The following is a 21,428-nucleotide window of genomic DNA, read 5'->3' on the forward strand; positions in this document are numbered from 1 at the left end:
AGGCTCAGTCACATGGAGTAAAAGTCAAGTATGTCTTCACCTGATATTCATATAACCTGATATCAGCATATCAAAGCCCATCACCTGGCTGAAGTCTTGTCTCAGCTTTCCAAAAAGGAATGTCAGACATGAAAGAGAGAGTATTTGAAGAGTTAAGAAAGAGCCCAGCTCAAATGCCATTTCCTTTTAAGTTGTCATTTTAGGGTGTAGAGACTTCTCGACTCCTTGAGAGTTGATGGGTTGCCTTGAAGTGATGAAATGCTGCCATGACCATGCATTCAAACTCAAAGAAATTCTGCTGCTGTCATTTCTATACTGCTGGTCATTGATCAGAACCGCTGTGTGTGTGAGTGTGTGTGAGTGTTCTCTGTCACACTGTTTCCCTGTCCAAATTCTGGTGCAATACAAAATCCCTTAACAGTTGCAGGGCCCTCTGTACTGCACCATGCAAACTTTTGCTGAACAGATGATTTGACACTCTTTTTATTTCTCTCTGCTTTACTGAGGCACTTTACTCCTAACATTTATATGTGTATTCACTGTGATTGGAGTCCCTGCATCAATCATGCATCAGAGGTATAAAGGAAAAAAACTTCAGTTCAAAGATGCAGTGATGAACCATGTAAATCCAACAGCAGCCATGAAGGTAGGATGATGATAGCCTTTTTTACACAGAGATTGCACTATAGAGCCACAATGAAATCCCTTCTTTATGCTCTCTCTCAGTGGGTCCCACACACAACGGGTCACCAAAACATCACACCCCTCCCACCCATGATCCCGCCTTGCCAGCGGTCCCGTTTATACAAACATAGTTTCGGTGCTGTCATTCTCTCCACTGCTGGCTTAAAGGGGAAACAATTCTGTCCCTTCCGTACCGCAATCGTACCTTTTATACAGAACAGCGAGGTGGAATAATGGTGTGAAATTTCCACCTTGAAGAGGCAGTATAAGAGGGGCTAATATCTTCATCAATGATGGATGGTCAGCATACTACAACAAAGGAACATGTCTGCTTATTACTGTCTTCTTTGGTGCTCATACTGTAGTTTCAATAAAATGAACTGAATGATTCAATTGTGGACAATCTAACTTTGCTAACAATGTTAAGCATCTCCATGTTGACAAAATTTAAACATTTATATTTAATTTCAAACCAGATTTGCTCTGTACCTATTAGTCCCCCAGTTTTCTTTTCTGCCTTTAATTCTTTCCCAAATAAATATTCTATGTGAATGATTTTAAAAATACAATATGTGGATATGGGCAGATAACATGTTCTGAACAGACACAAACTCTTTCAGATTCTTTTCAGTATTAACTTTTTTACATTTCTTTTGGCCTCTAACTTGGATTAATTCTTGCCAGTCATAAAGTTGACCACAGAGATGTTTCTCACACACAGGTCTGGAATCACTACAACCCAGCAGAGATAGTCATAGGACTTAAGATCCTGCCGCAGAATCATCAAAAATTAACATCATATTTGGGTGAGGTTTTTTTTCAGCGCCAAAGAAAATCACGGATGTAATCTGTACATTTAGAAACTTTAGAAAAAATGATTGTCTATGGTCGATAACGAGTATCGACTAAAACACCCAGGGTTCAACCAAACTCTTCATTACTCACCAGATCATCAACAGTTTCTACCAAATGTGTCATGCAATGCAGGATAAAGTTAGGTTAATTTTACACACAATCTAATATTGAAGCCTGACATTTTGAAAATCTTGCCCACCTTGACAGTCAATGAAGTAGAATATGACAAGCTGAATCAAGTTACCTCCTGAAAAGTGCATACAAAACTACAAAGATTGTTTAATAGATTTTCCCACTTGTTTTGTATATTTGTGTAAGCAGTAAAACTCATAGAGAGATAATAAATAAATAATAATATATAATAAATGTCAGGAAATAATTTAACACAACCCCCTTACAAATCATTTGGACATAAAATCAGAATTATTTCTTGGAGAAATATGACTTTCTGTCAAGATATGACCAGTTTGGGGTAGTTTTAAACTGAAAATAACTATTTCAAAAGTGCGTTTGCTGTACAGCAAACTAAATGTGAGAGATTTTCTAGCCCCGTCTGGAGTCTGTAAGGTGGCATTTCCAATTAGGCCGTAAACTGACCCTGACAAGTAAAAAGCCATGGTGTAACACTCTCTCAAAAAAACTCACTTCAGCATGTGTATTGTTACACATTTAATATTATTTGGAAGACCAAACAAGTCTGCCCCTCACTTCCGTTGTGACCAACTTCTATTTAGTGTTTGGTTGTCTTTTCTTGTTGTGCACCCAGGCAGGTGTAAAAACTCCCCCACATTGTAAAACAAGTGAGTCACAAATAAACCAATACATTAAGTATCCCTTTATGATTGTTCTCTTTTATCTTTAAGACCTAATGATGAACAGTGACAGGGCTTTTAATGTTTGAGGGACAATCTGCTCTAAGCACAACAAGAGCAACGATAAAAGATCAGACAGCTTTGAATAATTATACTGAGGGCACGGTGTTAAGAGTGAGTGATTAACGCTCTGTGTGTGTGTGTGTGTGTGTGTGTGTGTGTGTGTGTGTGTGTGTTTGAGAGAGAACTTGAGGAGGGAATGATGATTAACAATGGAGCAGACCTTGAGAAGGACAGGCTGCCGGTGGGACAGATGACAGGAGATGGAGGGATGGAAGGAGGAGGAGGGACAGAGAGGAGAGGTGGACAGGGATATAGAACCTCTCATTGTGGCAAATGACTGTTGAATGCTGACACATACAATAGCAGTCATTTGCTTATGTATCATGTATTTCCCTACAGTGCATTGTTTGATGATACATCATATCTTAATGCAACAGACGTCATTGTATCAACGTAGGAAAAGAATCATGGATGGGTGACGTCACGTTAAGAACTCTGCCATAGAAACAGCCCGTCAGTGTATATGTTGGTAGTTTTTCTTGTTGTGATGTCATTTCTTGGAGTAATTTCAGATGCTTCATATCCCTAAAATCTGTACACGCTAAGCTAAACGGTTATGTTAGCCAAATTAACCATAATAATTGATAAAAGTATACAAATTATGTTATACATTAAAAAATACATATTTCAGACATGTTTTCTCATTGAATTTGAAAATATTTCATAGCACTGCATAAGATATTTTAATTATGTATGTCTTTTAGATTTTGAAATATGCTCATTTTTATGTGCAGAGTGCAAAGGCATTTTGATAGTTTCATCTGCTGTAGAAATATTTATCCAGTGCCAACATTGGTATTTTTTGGTATGTCATATCTCTAAAATCTGTAAACCCTAAAAATTAAAAGGTTATGTATGTCAGTAAACCCTAATAATTGATAAAAGTATTGGAATTGTTACATAAATTATAATAACTACAACAACTATAACATTCCCATCAACCTGCTTCTCTCCTCTGGCACCACTGCACATTTTCACTGTCTTTTGGATCACATGAAGCATAACATAATGACATCTTTGCAAGCAGACAACCTGACTGAAGACTGAAGTCTTAATTTTCTGTTGCTGCAAAAAAAAAAAAAATGCACGCTTAAGCTATTGCAGTTTTTGATTTAGATCAATTTCAAACAGGATCATGTACACAACAATCTCCTGTGGCCATGACTGGACAATACTGTGGCGTCACCGCATGTTTTCACTGTCTTTTGACTTCATGCAGCGTAACATAATGACATCATCGTATGTGGACAACATAATGACATGAAAGAAGAAAGTCTTAGCTTACTGTTGCAAACAGCATAAATGCTCTAGCTCTTATATAGACATACACATACAGCATGCAGCGAATGGGTCACTTGATCCCGGCTTAAGATTACGTGGATTATAGACAATTTATAGTGCATTACTTTGCCAAGGTATAAGTACAAACAGTATTTCAGAACAGGCCAGAAGGCACTCTCTGCTTGTCAATATTTTTGGGTCAGAATCTCTATTTATGACTTTGCTATTGTCTTGTTTTCTCTTATGCACATGTAGCAATCTAAAGGTGTGTTCACACCAAACATAAAGCAAACTTCTGCCTTGCATTTCTTGTGCGAATATGGTCACTGGGGCCCTTTTTGGAATATTCTGCAACAGGCAAATAGTCACAGCTGTGCAAATAGTTGTGCTAACTAACTGGGGAAACAAGCTAATGTTAGTGTTAACTTTGTTCATAGTAAAGTACAACTGATGGAACAGCTGGAATCAAGAGATGTTAACATGGTGAGCATATAAGCTCAATGCTCCAAACCAACACGAACGAAGATGGTAACACTCTTTATTATTTTAGTTATTCCAGAAGGGCATTATTACCTTACTCCTTCTGTTGTTTACCTTCCACAATAAAAGACCAACTTAAATTAGTCAGAGCATTTTGCTAAGATGCAACTCAACAAAATAACTTGCACAAGTCACAAATACACATTTTCAGATATTCCCATGTGGTCCTATGGTTTCACTGACTAATCTCCGAGCCCTCTCCTTGTTTGTTCCACAGTATGTCTGTACTGTACTGATGTATAGTTGGGTACCCACAGACAACGGCAATAAGTTTGTCCTCCATTTCTTACTCTCAGTCATGTCAGGAAAATCTCAATCAGATCTCAGTGCTGGTTGTCTTTCATGACACAGCCACACATGAATTTTGCAAATGTAGCACAAATTTTGTGGAGTCACTTTGCATCATTCACGTCTCCTGGTGCAAATTCACATCTATTTGCATTTTTTGCATTGACTATATATGTAATTGCAGCGTGTGTAACATTTCCTTCACATTCAGTTGGAAGACACAACAACTAAAGCTGTTGTGACTGTGCATGTTGGTCATTTGTGGACAATACTAAGAGTTAAGGAAAGACACTTCATCACTATCCACTATCCACTGCTGATGTTTGGAGCTTTGGTGTGTACAGATTTGCAGTTCTTTAAGGATGTAGCTGCTTTTGCTCTTGTGTTCTCCTCACATCTGAGTTTGAGTTAGCACTCTTTGGAAGTTGCTTGCATCACTGTTCCTTTTGAAATTTTAAGATGTTTTTTTCTGTGCTTGTGATGCTTGACTAACTAGGCTAATGCTCAGTGAGAGCTGTAGCATTTAATATCATATTCATTTTAGTCTATGTGCAGTCTGCTCTTACAGTTACAGAGACAGGGGACGAGGGAGAGACAGCAGTAGAGAGCTCTGATGATGGCCTTGGGCTTTCTATTGCATCAGGTCTGACTTTTGGCCACATTATTTGTGCCCAGTTAGTCCGTTGAGTTGATCGTTGATACAGCCACTGTTTTCATGCTCCAAGTCTCTGCCATATTTGAATGTCCTTTTTTTGCATTTAGGCCTGGCCAGGTTTTGACTTAGTCATACCAAAATTAAATGCCATGGCCAAGTTAAACCTGTGAAATCAACACATCCCACAAGCTTTTTGTTCAGTTCAGTTTAACTGAGAGTGAATGCAAAATACACTTTAAAGATTTTACATTAACTTAACTGTGATTAAAAATAAATAGTTTGTGTTGAAGGTTTTTCTGGTGTTGAACAATTTAATATTACCGTGGCCCTGAGAACTCAGCATACTGCAGATTAAGAAAATGCACGCAAATAGACACAACACAAGCAAGTGAATAAACATCTACACTAAGTACACAACTAACAAATCTTCCAACACATATGACCATACTGCTACCCTCTAATGTGACCAGCAGTAGCATTTCCCAAATTAGAACACCCATTGGTCGACAACAGAATAGCTTGTATATGACTGTCAGTGTTTGTAGTTTTAAACGTGTGGTTGAAGTTGTGAAACAGTCGCAGTTACACCAAAACTACATGGTTAGGTTTAGAAAAAAGATCACAGTTTGGCTTAAAATAGGTACATAATGCAACCTGTCTCATATGTGATACATCACAACATACTAAATACTAAACACCAATCTACTGGTTGAAAGTCCTGTATTTGTTTGATGCATATGGCTGGAATACCCAACCATTGATGTACATTAATAACTAGATACCAGACCCCAAGATGGCACTTTATAAGTCAAGTATGCCAAAAAAAGAGTTTCTTGCTTCCAGGTTTAGTTCAGCGGTATGCAGCCCACTGTATATGCTCAATAGTGTTTCTCCTGCTGGCCCCACCTGTCAGTCCCCGCTCAGCTCATAGACAGATTTCTAAATTGCTTTTCTCAACTTGAGGAAAGTTTTACAAATATAAAAAAAATCATAATAAAAAGAGTCATAATTGTCCTTGTTTGCAGTTTGAGGTGTCTTGTCAACAGTTTTACAGAACTTTCTTTTATAATGGTGGCCTATATGGAGAATGCTTTCTGGTCCACAGGGTTTTATGTTTTATTGTTTTGTTTTGTTTTTGCTGCAGTATTGCATGTGGCCACTGGGAGAAATTGGAAGCAAGGCTCAGCTGCTTTCCTGGGGGGCACACACACAGGGAGCTGTTTGTCGGTGGTGTTGAAAAATGACCTAAAATCTTTTTTAAGTTTTTTTGGCTTATTATAACATTATTATAACATATAACATTATAACATCGATGGCTTGATCAGATATTGCAGACATCTGCTGTGAACCTAGCATTAGCCTTTTGTTTATTATTATAGAATCTTAGTCATGCCACCACAATGACAGATAGCCAACTTCAGTATGTTCACAAGTCCAAAACCATGGCAACAGCAAGCACGTCTGAGATGTGTGCATCACTTTATATTGTCCTCTAGAAACGGTTTCTATATAGTTGTCAGCTTCTTGCAGCGTTTGTTCAAAATTCTGCATTCGTGCCATCATGTTTGTTGTGTTGTCAGATTGGTAAAGATATTTCTTCATTTGCATGTGTAGTTTCTATTTGCATGTGCTTTTTTGTAAGTAGTGCTCTGAACTGGAAGGGCCACCATATAAATGAGTTAAAAGCATCAGCTAATGTCTGAAATAATATTGATCTAATATGTATAAAGGCATTTAATGATCAAAGCCTAACCATGCATAAAAGTATAAGATCATAAGAAGTAATTGCTTTACAAGATCAGCTCTGATTTATACAATCACATGCTGATTTCTATTCCCATGCAAATATAACAACCATGAACATTCAGATATATTAGTCCGCCGTCAATATATGCAGGGGGACTTTTTTCCCCTATAAAGACCTTACATAACCACAGTGCACTGCTGCTTTCTGTTAGCAGTGATTCATATGAATTGCCATGAGATGAGTCTGGTATGGGGCTGGATTGAGGTGGCATGCCACTGCCTCAGATTGTACTATTCTTTAATCCATTTGTTCCAGGCACTCAGATGAGGACTCAAGTCAGCAGAAGCAAAGAAAAGACTCCTCTTCACTCCCATCCTTAGGGACAACACCATAGCTAAAGCACAGGCACCCTGAGAGCCTGCTGCCTTCTGCCACACACACCACACTCACACACACACACGTGTGCAGTCCCCTGTCACACACACTGTTTCTTGGAGCCAGACTTGGGAAACCACCGTAGTGTGAAAGCTCCTGGTCGGGGGCAAATTAGTCTCAGGAAGTAAATATGCATGTCTCCAGTATGAATATGTACACAGACGGGCTGTGTGTCTGCATTAGTCTAGCTTTGTGGGAGCTCACTTGAACTTGTGTGCGTGACAGAGAAGGAAGTGAGCTGGAGCTGCATGGCCATATTTGGTCGTGAGCCTGACACAGGGAGAGATCAATGTTTTCAGGCTAAGATTCTTGACTCCTGACCCTTTTCTCTTTTAGTCTCTTTCACACACTTTGTTAGTGCCAGAATGTGGTTGTTGTTTTAGCTTAAACCTCCTGCTTTGCAGATAAAGCACCTAACAGACATTAAAAGATAAGGTTTGCAAAATTCTATGTTTTCTTTTTTCTTTTTCTTTCTTTTTTTTTAATTCAACAAATCCCATGCAAAGACCAAAGCCTATCTTTTATTAATCTGTAACATAAAGCTCTATGGTTGTCCAAAAAAATTTTTATTTAGACATAAAACTGAAATTGAGTGTCCCCCAAGTGGTAATAATAATCCCTTATACAGTAGTTGTTGTGCGCATAACTACAGTAGGTCAGTGTTGAACCACAAAATGGTTCTGTAATTTGTGATGGATGTTTACAGCAGGCAGTTTTGATGGAACATTTACCGTTTGGCTTAGTTTTGTGTTGAGGGATTTTGAAAAGTGAACTTGTTTTAACTTGGTAAGTAAAAAGATAAGGCCCAGGTAATGAATCCCTCTTAAGCCACCAAGAAGATTTGGGTGGATATCTAGTTTTGCCAGTCCATTGCATTCCAAGTATGACTTTGTTGTTGACTTTCTTGGATGCCATGTCATGTGTACGTGCATTGTCTGTTTTCCATTTTCACAGGAAATGTACAGTTTGCATACAGTCTCTTTCAAAATAAACGCACTACATTGGTACAACACTGCAAACTGATGTTTTTCCTTCAACAACAAATGCATGTTGTTATGTTGGTTGGTTGGTTGTTGGACAATCCACTCACCATACTTGGATTTCTGCCCCCTTAACATACGTTGTTAATCCACCATTTTTCCCCCTGACACCGCAAGTTACCGTTTCACAATAGCAGCAACCAGCCACATTTCATGCAAACATGGAAAGACGGCTTTTTTCCTGACACTAAGCAGCAGTATTCAATTCAGAGTGAGACCAAGTTGCATTTTCAGTAAATATGCTCATATCATACAAAACATGTGTTTTCTGTTTTAAAATGTAATGCTACAAACATAGGAAGATACCAGGTCGGCTACTCGCCCATCTTGAAAGTGGTTATGTAAGTATTACATCCATTCTGATCTCGAGCGCACAGCTGATCGCTACTTGGTTTGTATATTTAATTTAACAGAAGTGCATACTGAGTGAATTCAGTGTGCACAGTGAGCTCCGACATTACATGATGACACGTGATAGTCAGATGCTAGTTTTTGGTTAGGACACTGAGTCATGTGGGACACCTGGTTAAATTTAAGTACACAGGTCCCGTCCAGTCTTTGGCTTACTATAAAATCAGTTTGAAAATCTTTTACACCAGCCCAACCCTACCAAGTGATTCAATATGTCAGGATTTACAGTTATGTCTATTTGGATGGATTGGACAGTGTATATGTGTGTATCATCCACATTCATTCAGATGGATATGGAAGTTGTGTCTCTGTACCTTCATGGTTATATGAGTGTGTTTGTTTCAAAGTCTGTGTCAATCTTGTGGCATGTGATGGAGCAGAGGTTGCTTAGGCTCCTGCAGCTGTGAATTTATACGCTGTAATTGGCTGATGAAAGACACATAATTGAATCTGTAGAAGGGCATAATATCACAAACCCCTGACTGAGTACTGTGGGCTTTCCTCTGAAAGCAACTGTGATAAATTTTAAAAAATAGCTTCTTAGCTTATCCAACAAGAAAATAAATATATAAATGAATAAATAAATGAATAACCTCAGTCAGATGATAATTTAAAATCGGAAGTTTGTTCCTTTCTCATCTTTGGTGGCTGTGAGAAAAGAATTTTGATCTCATTATCATATTAATCATCTCATGCTAATGTTCTACAGTGTGTGCTCACAGACACACAGTGAGTAATGCAGTCTATTTTCATGGTAAGTTATTTCCATGGAACTATCTTGTAGTGTGCAATGATGGAAAATACTCTGGCCGACATCATCTTCTACAGCCCCAGACTGGGATATGAACCCTGTACAGTCAGCTTAATCACAATGTCATGGTGGCGTAATGGGACACTTTACATAAATTGGGGCTTTTAATTCCTCTAAGTTCATATTTCTCTCACACAACAGCCACATGCTGCTGCAGTGGAATTTCATTTGTTGAAAGTATTAAACATGTATAAAATTTAATAATCAATAGTGTCCAATTGACCTATGGCTAAGTCCCACCCTCAAACGCGATGAGCCAATCACAGTGCGTATAGCCATTCCCATACACTCGGACATTCTCTGCCTGGACGTCCATTGAAATGCATTACAGAAAGGCCGTTTTGTTCGGTTTTATGAGCTTTTTCGGAGATTTGAAGTTTAAAAATAGTCAAATGGTGTGCATGGGGTACATGCAACTCCGACACAAGGTATCCTGAGAGGCTGGGCAACGGGGCCTATTTTTTACACTTCTACACCACATCTCAACCGAGAAAAGTGTCTCCCTTGGACAAAGTTGTGTGGTAACTTTAGACCACAACATCAACTCAACTTGAATAAGATTAACAATGATGTCTACATCTGTTTTAAGGTAAGTCAACATCGTGTTTGAGGCAACATATTGTCACTTTGCTGGAAAGAAATATAAAGTTATCTTTAACATCTCTAGCTAACGTTAGCTAAAGTTAGCCTAACGTTAGCTCCTAGCTGCGTTGTTCATCATGTCACCTTGTTTGCTGGGAGTTCATTAGCCTATTTTGTTCTAGTTTTGTACTTTGGTGATCGTACATCATTGTTAGCTGTTGTCCAAAGGGCTCTAGTTAAGCTAACGTTAACTTCTGGAGCTTAGCTTCATTAACTTATCTGTAATGGCAGAGATAACAAAGGTTGGCAAACGTTATGCTGAATGATTAAGTGTAAATAGTGTAGCACCAAACTAATGGAGAGACACTGTAAAGATGGTAAAAAGGATGTTATCCTTTTCTCATATTCTGAGCCAAAAACCTTAACTTCAGTGGCACTTTAACTTGTCGTCTTTGATGGCGACGGCAATGAGATGCGCTTCACAAGCGTACACTGTGACCTGTAAATTTGGGAACTGCCCATTGGTCCGACAGCCCATTATTCCGACAGCCCATTGTTCCGACCACATTAAACCCATTGTTCTGAAGTCCCGTTGTTCCGAAATCATCATGATGCCCTGTGGTTAAGGTCCGGTTAGGCTTAGGCACAAAAACCACTTGGATAGGGTTAGAAAAAGATCCTGGTGTGGGTTAAAATGAAAAAGAAAGTGACAAACACATAAGACTGAGCCTGCTTCGCCTCAAGCCTTTCCCAGCTGACCCAGAGCCGGTCGCGGCGCACCATCAAGGCAGAAATACACCCGCCGGGAGCCGTTCAGCACCGCGGAGAGCTCCCCACACAACCCCGACCCCAGAGTTAATAACAGGAGGTTATGGTGTTTCACTCTCTTCTCTGTCTCTATGACACTTGTATCTCAACCAGTAGCCTACTTCTGCTGCGTTTGCTGATCCTCAATGGTACACAAATACAGTATAGCCTAGTATAATCACATATCGGAACAACGGGACGTCAGACTAATGGGATGTTGGACCAACGGGCTGTCGGACCTATGACATGGACCCGTAAATTTTGGCTTGGAATTTAAGCTTTTCATTGACCTTCTCAACAATAAAATGATGAATATATCCCTCCAATGCGTAGTTTAGGCTCTTTTGGTTACTTTTCAATGACATCTGATCATTATGTCTCCAAAAATCATCAGTTGCCTCCTGCAAAATGCCGTGTACTGTGACACCTGCCATAGCGCTGGTCACTGAATGCTGATAGTTTGTCTGAGTGACTGGATGGGGGCGTGGCTTAGCCATAGGTCAATTATCAGTAGTCAGTAATTTAAATGATTTCTGACCTGCCACCTCTCCCGTTAAAGTTTGATTCAAATTCGACCACTACTTTTTTAACATTAGAGACACTGGAAACACAGTGGTTCTGTTTCACATAGTCATGGAAAACCTGGACTGGTTACAGAATTTCCCGATTTTATTTTACAAGCCTATAAAAGCTTTGAAATCAGTAACATCCTATACTTAATGTCGTGAAATTTTGTTGTATGAAATGTTCTGGTGATCCGTGAGTATCCTTCTATATAATGTAACATAGTAGCTGCAGGGGTGTAAATATAGACAGTGCAGGCAATACGGCTGCACTGGGGCCCATGGGGTGAGGGCCCCATGGAGAGAGTGGGTCCTCCTATATGTTGAGCAACCTCTGGTTCCCAACCCAAGTCCCTATGGACTGAGCTACTGCCGCCCAAGCGGGTGTTAGTGGGTTTTCTTGTGCAGTGAAAAGGGCTAAGCTACCAAGTAGAATAGCAATGCATGATTAATTCACCTCATGCACAAACAAGCACACAAACACTCCCCTTAAACAAACAAGCTGCTCTGACTCTCACAAACGCAGTGCAAAGTTGCATGGCATGGGTGCTACGGTGATGGTTTTTTTCATCGCATAGAGTGATTTTTGCATAGCACATGTGACATATATGTCACACTGTACAGCCCTGATAGCATCACCATAGGTTGAACAAACCACAGTCTAGTTTTTCTGCTTTGAAGATGGCTTGTTTATGTGTGTGGGATCCATCACATTGGCTGTAGCTCAGATGGTAAAGCAGGTTTGCCATCACAGAGATACCAGATGACTCAATATGTGTATGGTCCCAGAGCCTATTTTTACTTGAAAAACCACTGAGAAATGGCCTGAAAAAATCTCGATCATCAAAATTCACATATCTGCAATATTACACTATCCTCTTCAACTAACAAGCCAAAGTTGCTTGACAGCAATAACGATCTGAAGACGCTGAACTCCAATATCACAGTCTCCCAAATTTCATTAGGGTGGTGGAGCATGATCGAGTTAGGCAATCACATAGTATAAAGTTTCCTTTGTTGTTTGTGTTTGTTTATCTCTGGGCATACCAACAAAGATCCCATGGACTCATGAGTTGCATGGTCAGCATTTTCTTTATTTGGTTACCTTGCAGGCTGGATATTTTGGTCAATAATTTAGTTCTAGTGCCTGTAATTTAAAATAAGTCAAACAAAATGGTCTGCCTTCTTGACTGTTATTGACTGGTGCAGTCGGTTAAAATAAATTAAAGGAAAAGAAGAATTTAGAGAAGTATTTCACTGTTGGAAGGACAATCTTCCTATAAAACTGAGCCGCCTATGCAGTTGAAAGCTACAGATACTTTTAAAATTGGTGCTGTATGACCAGGGGAAACAAGGCTATGGCATTTGCTTTTGTTCAAGAAGTAGAAAACCTACAACTACCAGAATGCACTGCCCAGTTTTACAATTTGATTGGAGTTTGGTCTGGGTTTTAGAAGGAGAGAGAGAGAGAGAGAGAGGCAGGTCTCTCTCTCGATCCACCTGTCTACTCTTTGTTTCTGCGGTGGCATATACGTAAAAGTGGAAGTAGTTTTAGCAGCATCCCTAGAGCCAGCACATATCCACCAGAAGACGCAAAAGTTGTCATCCGGTAGATTGAGCTGAGAGATGAGCGGTAGAGCTCTGATCAGGACCGACCCCATGTGAACTCGCACAGTTTCTGTCCAAGCCCACCTGAGCTCGAACCACTTGAGCAGTTTTGGTCCCCAGCCTGATGAAAAACCCAGATTTCTACTGTAAAATAAATATATATTATATTTCTTAATATTGAAACATTTATTACAAGCCAAGAGCTGATGTGTTTCCTCACACCACTTCTCCTTCTTCTTTTTCTTATTTTAATAGTCTGTCTTTTTGTGCACGACCAACACATAAACATTCTGACCTCTTCACATATCAACATTCGGTCATGGACTTTCTACATTGACAAGATGTACAAGGTACCCTGGGTGTGTTGGTTGTTGACTTTCTGGGACACCGCGTCAACTTCTGCCTGTTACATACGTTGTCTTTTTCAAAATACACTTTTGTTTTCACAGGAAATGTACAATTTGCATGCAGTCTTTTTCAAAATAAACACACTGCGTTGGTACAACACCGCAAATTGATGTTTTTTTTTCCTTTAACCCTTTGATGCATGACCTACCAATACCTACACTCTTCCATAAGTGGGGTCAAAAATGACCCCAATTAGAATCAATGCGTTTTATGTGATAAACTTAAGCAATTTCTTTCATTTTGGTTAAAGATGATGATTTGTATTATATTTTGGTCAACAAAAGAATGATTTCATGTTTGACAAGTTCATTTATCACTTTTTATTAACATTTTAACAACTAATGACATCATTGAATAATCAATAATAGTATAATAGGCTACCTAACGGGTTAGATTTTATTACAAGGAAGCTATAAATATCATAGTAAGTCTGCTTATCTCTACACAACAAATGCAGTAATGAACTACACACACACACACACACACACACACTTACTAATGACATCATTGAATAATCAATAATAGCATAATAGACTACCTAACATGCGCGCGCGCACACACACACACAATAATGGTAAGATTGTATTACAAGGAAGCTATAAAATCATAGTAAGACTGCTTATCTCTACACAACAAATGCTAGTTAGTATTAACTAACTAGTTAGTATGTTAGTACTGTAATGTTAGCTAGCTAACATTACAGTACTAACATTACATAGTAGTTAGCTAATTAGTACCTACATTGTAGTTAGCTAACACTAGCTAACTTATTTAGCTAGTGTTAGCTAACTACAAAGTAGGCTAATTTGATGACAATAATAGTATACTTTATCACACAAAAGTCATGGATGTGGAAAATAAGTTCATATTTTATGACGTCATATGTATTCCAAGATATAAAACGAATATAATACTAACATGTCTGTTGCTGTATAAAAATCCTCCTGGATGGTGAGACTGCTGGCACTAGATGTGTAAGTGCAACAGTAAATGTATACCTGACAGTCACAGTCAATAAGAATCAAAGATTCCTAGGTCTAACCCTTGATATTCCATAGGAAATGCTTGGGGTCATTTTTGACCCCACTTATGGAAGAGTGGGGTAGTGATACAAAAACAACAATTTCTTAAAATGTATATATTTTTGTTAAAAAATGCAAATGGCCTCATGTCAAAAACATGTTTTATGAGGAATACCTGGAATATGAAATGATAAAAACTTTTAATTCCATAGATATTGAAGAAAAACAACCCCTGGGGTCATGATGGTCATTTGACCCCCACTTATGCATCTAAGGGTTAACAACAAAAGCACGTGGTTGGGTTTCGGAAAAAAAGATCAGGGTTTGGCTTTATGATCATATGAGAAGTGAACACTGGCCTCTTTGTTGACTGTCAGTGGTTGTTGGACCCTTTGACCATCCTTCCAACCTACTCGGACTTTCATCCCCCCTTAACCTATGTTGTTTGTTGCCCAGCCATGTTTCCCCCTGATGCCACCGGGCTGCACCCCTCGGTGCATCTTGTGTGTACAGCAACTCATTGTGATGTTGCACGCAGATGATGATCATTGCTTTCTGCTGGGGAGGCATAAGGAAACACTGTCAACCAACCAAGTTGCTTTGCAGCCCCTCTCTTGCTCTCTTTGTCTTGTTTTCCATCCCTCTCTCTCCCTCTGTTCTTCACTATAATACTCAGTTGTTCTGGCACTTTCCCTCTCTCAGCCGCACTCCCCTGTTTCTCCCTCTTTCCTTCTTGATTCAGTCCATTAAAATTCTTGCCATTTACGCATGAGAACTGCCAGTTTCATTAAAAAAACAAAACAAAAAAAAACCAACAGCTTAATTGGCAAGAACCTGACCTGATTCAAGCCCGGGGATGAACCGTTCGGTCGGGCCCAGTTGGCAGAGAATCAGAGCTGTAATGAGCAGGGAGATCTGGTCGCTGATAAGATAGAGAGAGCTTTACCACAGTTCATTTACACATACCACCCATATTTTAGTGACACAAAGCTGGTTGAAATTCAGCAAAGCAAAAACCTTGGTCCATATATTAAAGTTTGTTCTCACTTAATTTTGCTTTGCAAGTCTTTCCAACCGCTGTCACAAGCTGCTAACTATCAGATGTCTCATTTTTGGCCATAACTGTTGTTTTATTTTGTACTTTTTCCAATTGCAGTGTAATTCCAACAAATCACTCTGAATTTCACTCAAAAGAGGAAAATAATCATTATTCAATGTCATTAATTGGTACCAACTGAGTGTAAACACCCTTGTTGCATGACATTGTAGCTAACTGAACCAAAATTGAAGAAGGAAACACTCAAATAAAACACTCAGAGCCTGCTCGGTCTAAAAGCCCAGCTAAGACAGTCAATTATCCTTCTCTCTCTCTCTGTATTTCTTTCTTTCAGTTGGGTCACAGTGAACCAGTTGACTACATGTTGCGCCTGTCTCTCCGTCAGCCGGCCGTACCAGTGCTATGATGGTTAATTAAGAAGTTGTGGAACAGCAGACAGCTCTCCCTGTTGCTGCGCCCAGCCTCTCCTTTTTATTACTCTGAATACAAATATCACCAAGTGTGTGTGTGTGTGTGTGTGTGTGTGTGTGTGTATGTGTGTTGTCTTTAATATGACTGCAGTCTCAGGTAATTAGCGAGATCTCACTCCGTGATCTCTCTGTCAAGAGTCAATTAGCCTGGTGGGTTTGCGGACGTGGCGACGTCAGTCCTGCAGTACGAGGAAGTATTTGTTAATGTGTGTGTGTAATGCGAAAGGGTAGGTTGCGTGTTGAGGTGTTTGACAAGTATTAATTACCTCAGGGCTTGTCAGAAACCCAGGGCAGAGAGAGGAGAGAAGCAGACAAAATGATGGTGACAGGTTATTAAATAGTTCAGGGTTTTTTTGTTTTTTTTGGTAAATGTTCATTTATAAATTTATGATCGTTAAAATGTTCCCTCTTTCACACTTTGCCTGTTTTTTCAACACGCATTAAAGCCTCTGAACACCTACACAGGTGTTTTCAGTTATTCTGTCTGATAAGACCTCTGCTCAGGCCGAAGGTGGAATGGAGCTTTGATGGAAATGTGAAACTTCATCTACCAACAAGAATGATAAAGATGTCATTTTTCCCGCCCTCACAGTCTCAGAGTCTCAGATAGGATGTCAATCAATAACCATCTATATATGCCCAAACAGTCCTGAGAATCGGTCTAATCAGCTAGAATAACTGACAACACCTGCGTGGGTGTTCAGAGGCTTTATAAAACACTGTATGTCTGCACTCTATAATTGCAATGTAGGAGTTTTCATTGTCGAGCCTGCCTTTCCAGAGCTCCAAATGCATGTACTGTACACAACAAAAGTGCATTTATGCATTTTTGGCAATGCAGAGGACAACAGAGTGAGCATAATGTTACTTCTGTAACACATCCAAACCTCTAAATAAATCTGATTTCTTTAGTTTTACTTTTTTCTTTTCAAAGTATTAGGCAATGTGTCTTCAGGCAAGAGTTCAGGGCACGCTAACAGGATGTGCTGCTATTGAATGGGATTAAAGCCATTTATGCTGCAATTTCCCACCAAAGCATGAAGTTATTAGCTACATAATGCTGATAACTAATGAAATCATGGCAAATTTTACTTTGTTTTGTTGATTCTACTTGTGCAGTATTAATGCTGAATGGACTGCACTTATAGCGATTCTGTTCAAAGCCCTTTATAATTTTTCTCGCATTCATCCACACACTCACACGCAGCCAACAACATATAAAGGCAGCTTTTGTGGTGGTATGATTCACAACGGGGCAGTGTCAGTTTATAACGCAGCTGGATAATGTCAGTTTGAAAGACCGCTGGTCTCAAACTGACGCCGCACTTTTCATGGAGGTATGATTCGCTGCCAGGTGGTGCAAGTGTAGATGCTGCTGGACAGCCACAGTTTAAAACACCGCCAGTAGGAATGTAATATAAGGAGCTAGAAAGCTCTGTGTAAGAAGTCAAGGTAATTGTGTACTTGAGAATCTCAGGTTAACTTTGAGGGAAAATAATAGCTAAAAAAAAAAAAAAAATGCTCCCACCTAGATTTATAGCTGCCAGTTTGATGTCAGTTACACATTTATATATTTATTTAAGTATTAATTAATTTGACTTAGATGTTCAGTTCAACAGTTATTTGAACCACTTTCTAATAAAGTTAAATATTTTCATTTCAGGATTGATCAACTATTGGCTTTTTCTTGCTCCAAACTATCGGTATTATGCCAGCCTTTTAAAATCCAGTTAACCACTGGTATATATACAGCAGGCAAAAAATGGATAAACAAAGGTATTACTGTGTCAGATGTATCATCTTGGTCCACAGTTTGTTTGGCTGCACTGTAGCAGATACACCAGTTGTTCTTCATTTGTCACATTTGCTTCCCACAGCAGTACTATTAAAACACACTTTCTGTTACACCAGTGACCACGGGGGTTGACAAATTACCAATTAATGAAATCTTAAGGATTATAACTTTAACATATTGAAATCTATCGTCAGTTAATATAAAAGAGATATCAGAGTCAGCCAGTGCACTCCCCCATTAAAATGGTTTGTAAAACTTGCAGTTAAATTCTGTGTTGTTTTAGTCATCCAAACAGCTCCACAGTAATGTTTTAGTAAATTAATCCTTCATTTCCTGCAGTAGTAGAGCTTTCCCTACCATTAAATATACTATGCGGGTCACTCTGCCTTCAGCAACTGCTAACCATAAAGAGTTTCATTAGTCTGAGTTTAAAAGCAGAATTTTAGTGTCCCACCAGAGTCTAGCTGATGTTTCAGGGGCTTTTCCAACTTGAGAGGACTGAAACTGGAAGTGGGGGGGGCACAATCCTCCCTGTGGCTTTTCAGTAAAGTGGTCACATTTAAAGATACTGTGACAGCACAGACTTTTAGCATCTCATTATGGTCTAATTATTTTTGCAGAGGGTTTTGCTAGTAGTAGTCTAAATGCTGCATGTGTTCTGTGTTTTCTGCCACCCAACCCCGAAGCTTCAGGGCAAGATTACAGGAATCCATGTCAACGAAAAACCTACTGTCAGTTGAAACCCTGAAGGTGATATCTATTCTTGGACCCCATTTGTTCCTTCCAGTGTCTCTACCACATGTGGCGGTCCTCCCAGGGTCCCTTCCTGCCTTGGTGGCTGTCAGCCCAGCTTCCTTGCAGCTCTAGGTGTTGGTAATGAGCAGCTTCAAACCTCATTGCCCCCTCATTACAGTCAGGGCCTGCTGGGATTTCTGCTTCTTTCCTTCTCTCCAGGATGTCACTATCAAAGATTCAGCTTGCTCACTGCTGGACACAGGTAGACTTCTGAAGGCCGCTGTGATGTGTGCGGACATGGTGAAGTATATAGGGAAAAAAGAGGCAGTATGTACTGTATGTGTGTGTTAGAGACCTTCCGTGTTCTTCCCAGGTGTCCACTGCATTTATTCTGCCACATCCCCTTTATGCTGGGTCTCCCAGAAACAGATTTTTATGCTTGTGTTTGGACAAAGATGACACATTAGACTGTTTAAGTATTTTTTCACAAACCACACTCTTTCTAATGCAACCTAGCAACCAGAGACTCCCTCATTTCAAGGACAAAAAGGGAACCAATGCCAGAGGTGGTCATCTGCCTACTCCTGCTGTCTGTTAGAGGGAAAAAGTACAAAAGAATGATAGATGTGGTAGTTAAGTACATGTCCAGCTGGGAAATGGATCTTCAATTTTATCATCTAGCTAGATTTAGGAATTATATGCATACTGAGCAATTTTGAAGCACACAATTTACATTTACATCTAAGTATGTTTGGAAAAAAGGATTTATGGTCAGGGTGGTGGATATGTGCATCCAATGTTTATGCCAGAGACTGCTGGAGTTTGTGTTCCTCCTCAGCCATTTTATAAACTTGTTTCATATACCTTCACCATACATTGATATTGTAGGTATTTTTTTAAAGAACTGTATAAAAAATATTGGACATCTTGATGTCACCCATTGGTTTGTGGATTCCTATTTTGTAGCTTTGAGTTTTGGCCATTGCCATCCTGATTTTTAGAGCCAGAAGTGACCATATTTGGACAAGAGGGTGGAGCTGTGGTGGAGCTAGGAGTGGATCTGACTCAAAGACTGTGGTAACACCTGGCAGACAGTCTATCACTCAAAGCAACCAACTCTTAATTATGCATAACTTTAATCCATCCATCCATCCATCCATTTTCAACCTAAATCCAAAGCCAGGTTGCCAGGCTCAGCAAAGCCATCCCTCTCCCCAGCTCCTCCTGGGGATCCCAAGACATTCCTCGGCCAGACGAGATATATAATCCCTCCAGCCTGTTCTGTGTCTGCCCCAGGGCCTCCTACCAGTTGGACATGTCTGGAACACCTCTAACGGGAGGCACCCAGGAGGCATCCTGATCAGATGCCCAAAGCACCTCAACTGGTGCCTTTCAATGCGAAGGAGCAGCAGCTCTATTCTGAGCTCTTTTCAGGTGTCAGAGCTTCTTATTCTATCTCTAAGGCTGAGCCTGACCACCCTTCGGAAGAAATATAATTTCCACTGCTTGTATCTGTGATCTCATTCTTTCAGTCATTACCCATTGCTCATGACCATAGGTGGGTGTTGGGATATGGATGGACCAGTAATTCGAAAGCTTTGCTATTTTGCTCAGCCCCTTCTTCACCGTGACAGTCCGATGCAGCGCTGGCATTACTGCGAATCCTTCTCACGCTCCACTCTACCCTCATTCGTGAACGAGATCCAGAGATACTGTAGAGAACAACAATAGTAGGCCTCACACTGTGGCACCAAAAATGTTGGGAATCTACTGGGTATTATAAAAAGCAGGGATACTATTTGTTGGAAATCTATAACAATACGATGTGTCACACGGGGACACCAAAATGTTGTGATCTAGGCACCAGTGCTATGTTTTACATGGCAGCACCATTTGTTGGGACTTAAGCCTTAACACTGGCCTGACCTTGTAATAGATCTCCAATTAAAGTATCAAATTGGCTATCTGAAATAATTAATATTTATCAATAATAATTGATTATGTTAAATAATGTGTCTTAATTTACATTAAATCACCTCATGGGGCACCATTCCCAAAAAGGGAAAAATGATAGCCATTTAAAGATATCAGTCTCATAAAGTTTACTAAACTATCAGTTTGGAATTTTGATTGATAATTAAATTAATGACCATAACCAACTAATAGAAAAGCCTGAAGGATTTCAGAGTTCTTGACATAGCAGAGGTTGACTTTTCATCCACACTTGTGCAACATTAAACAGACAGCAGGTATGATTCCAAAAATATATTTATTCATATAGGAAGCAAAGCAAATGAAACACACAGATTCTAACAAACTAACTATACAAGCTAGGTGTGTGTGTGTGTGTGTGTGTGTGTGTGTGTGTGTGTGTGTGTGTGTGTGTGTGTGTGCGGGCACGAGAAAGAGGGGTGTGGGAAACAAAGGGCCATTTGTCCTACAAAAGAAAATGGCTGACAACAGAGAACTACAAGATGGCCGAATCAAAGCTGGCTTCAGGTTGGGAAGGGTTTTTCTGATGTGTGGTCAGGACAAAGACAAAGGAAAAGAAGCGGGAACTTTGAGTTGCCTCTTTGGGTGTAGCTCTGTTGAAAGCAAAGTTGTAAATGAGTCTGTGTGAACGTGATGTGTTGCAAAGGGTCTGGATTAGTGCAGAGGATGTTTAGTTGTATGCAAGACTCTGTCTGAGAAAGCATTAA

General features: G+C 39.7%; 1 protein-coding gene across 2 annotated transcripts in view; it reads left to right on the forward strand.

Moving 5' to 3' along the window:
* Window positions 1-21,428, forward strand: part of nlgn1 (neuroligin 1) — a 521,705-nt gene that overhangs the window by 94,551 nt on the left and 405,726 nt on the right. The gene's annotated exons all lie outside the window — the stretch shown is intronic.

This window comes from Epinephelus lanceolatus, chromosome 6 (genome assembly GCF_041903045.1).
Source record: "Epinephelus lanceolatus isolate andai-2023 chromosome 6, ASM4190304v1, whole genome shotgun sequence".
In the NCBI taxonomy this organism is placed as follows: domain Eukaryota; kingdom Metazoa; phylum Chordata; class Actinopteri; order Perciformes; family Serranidae; genus Epinephelus; species Epinephelus lanceolatus.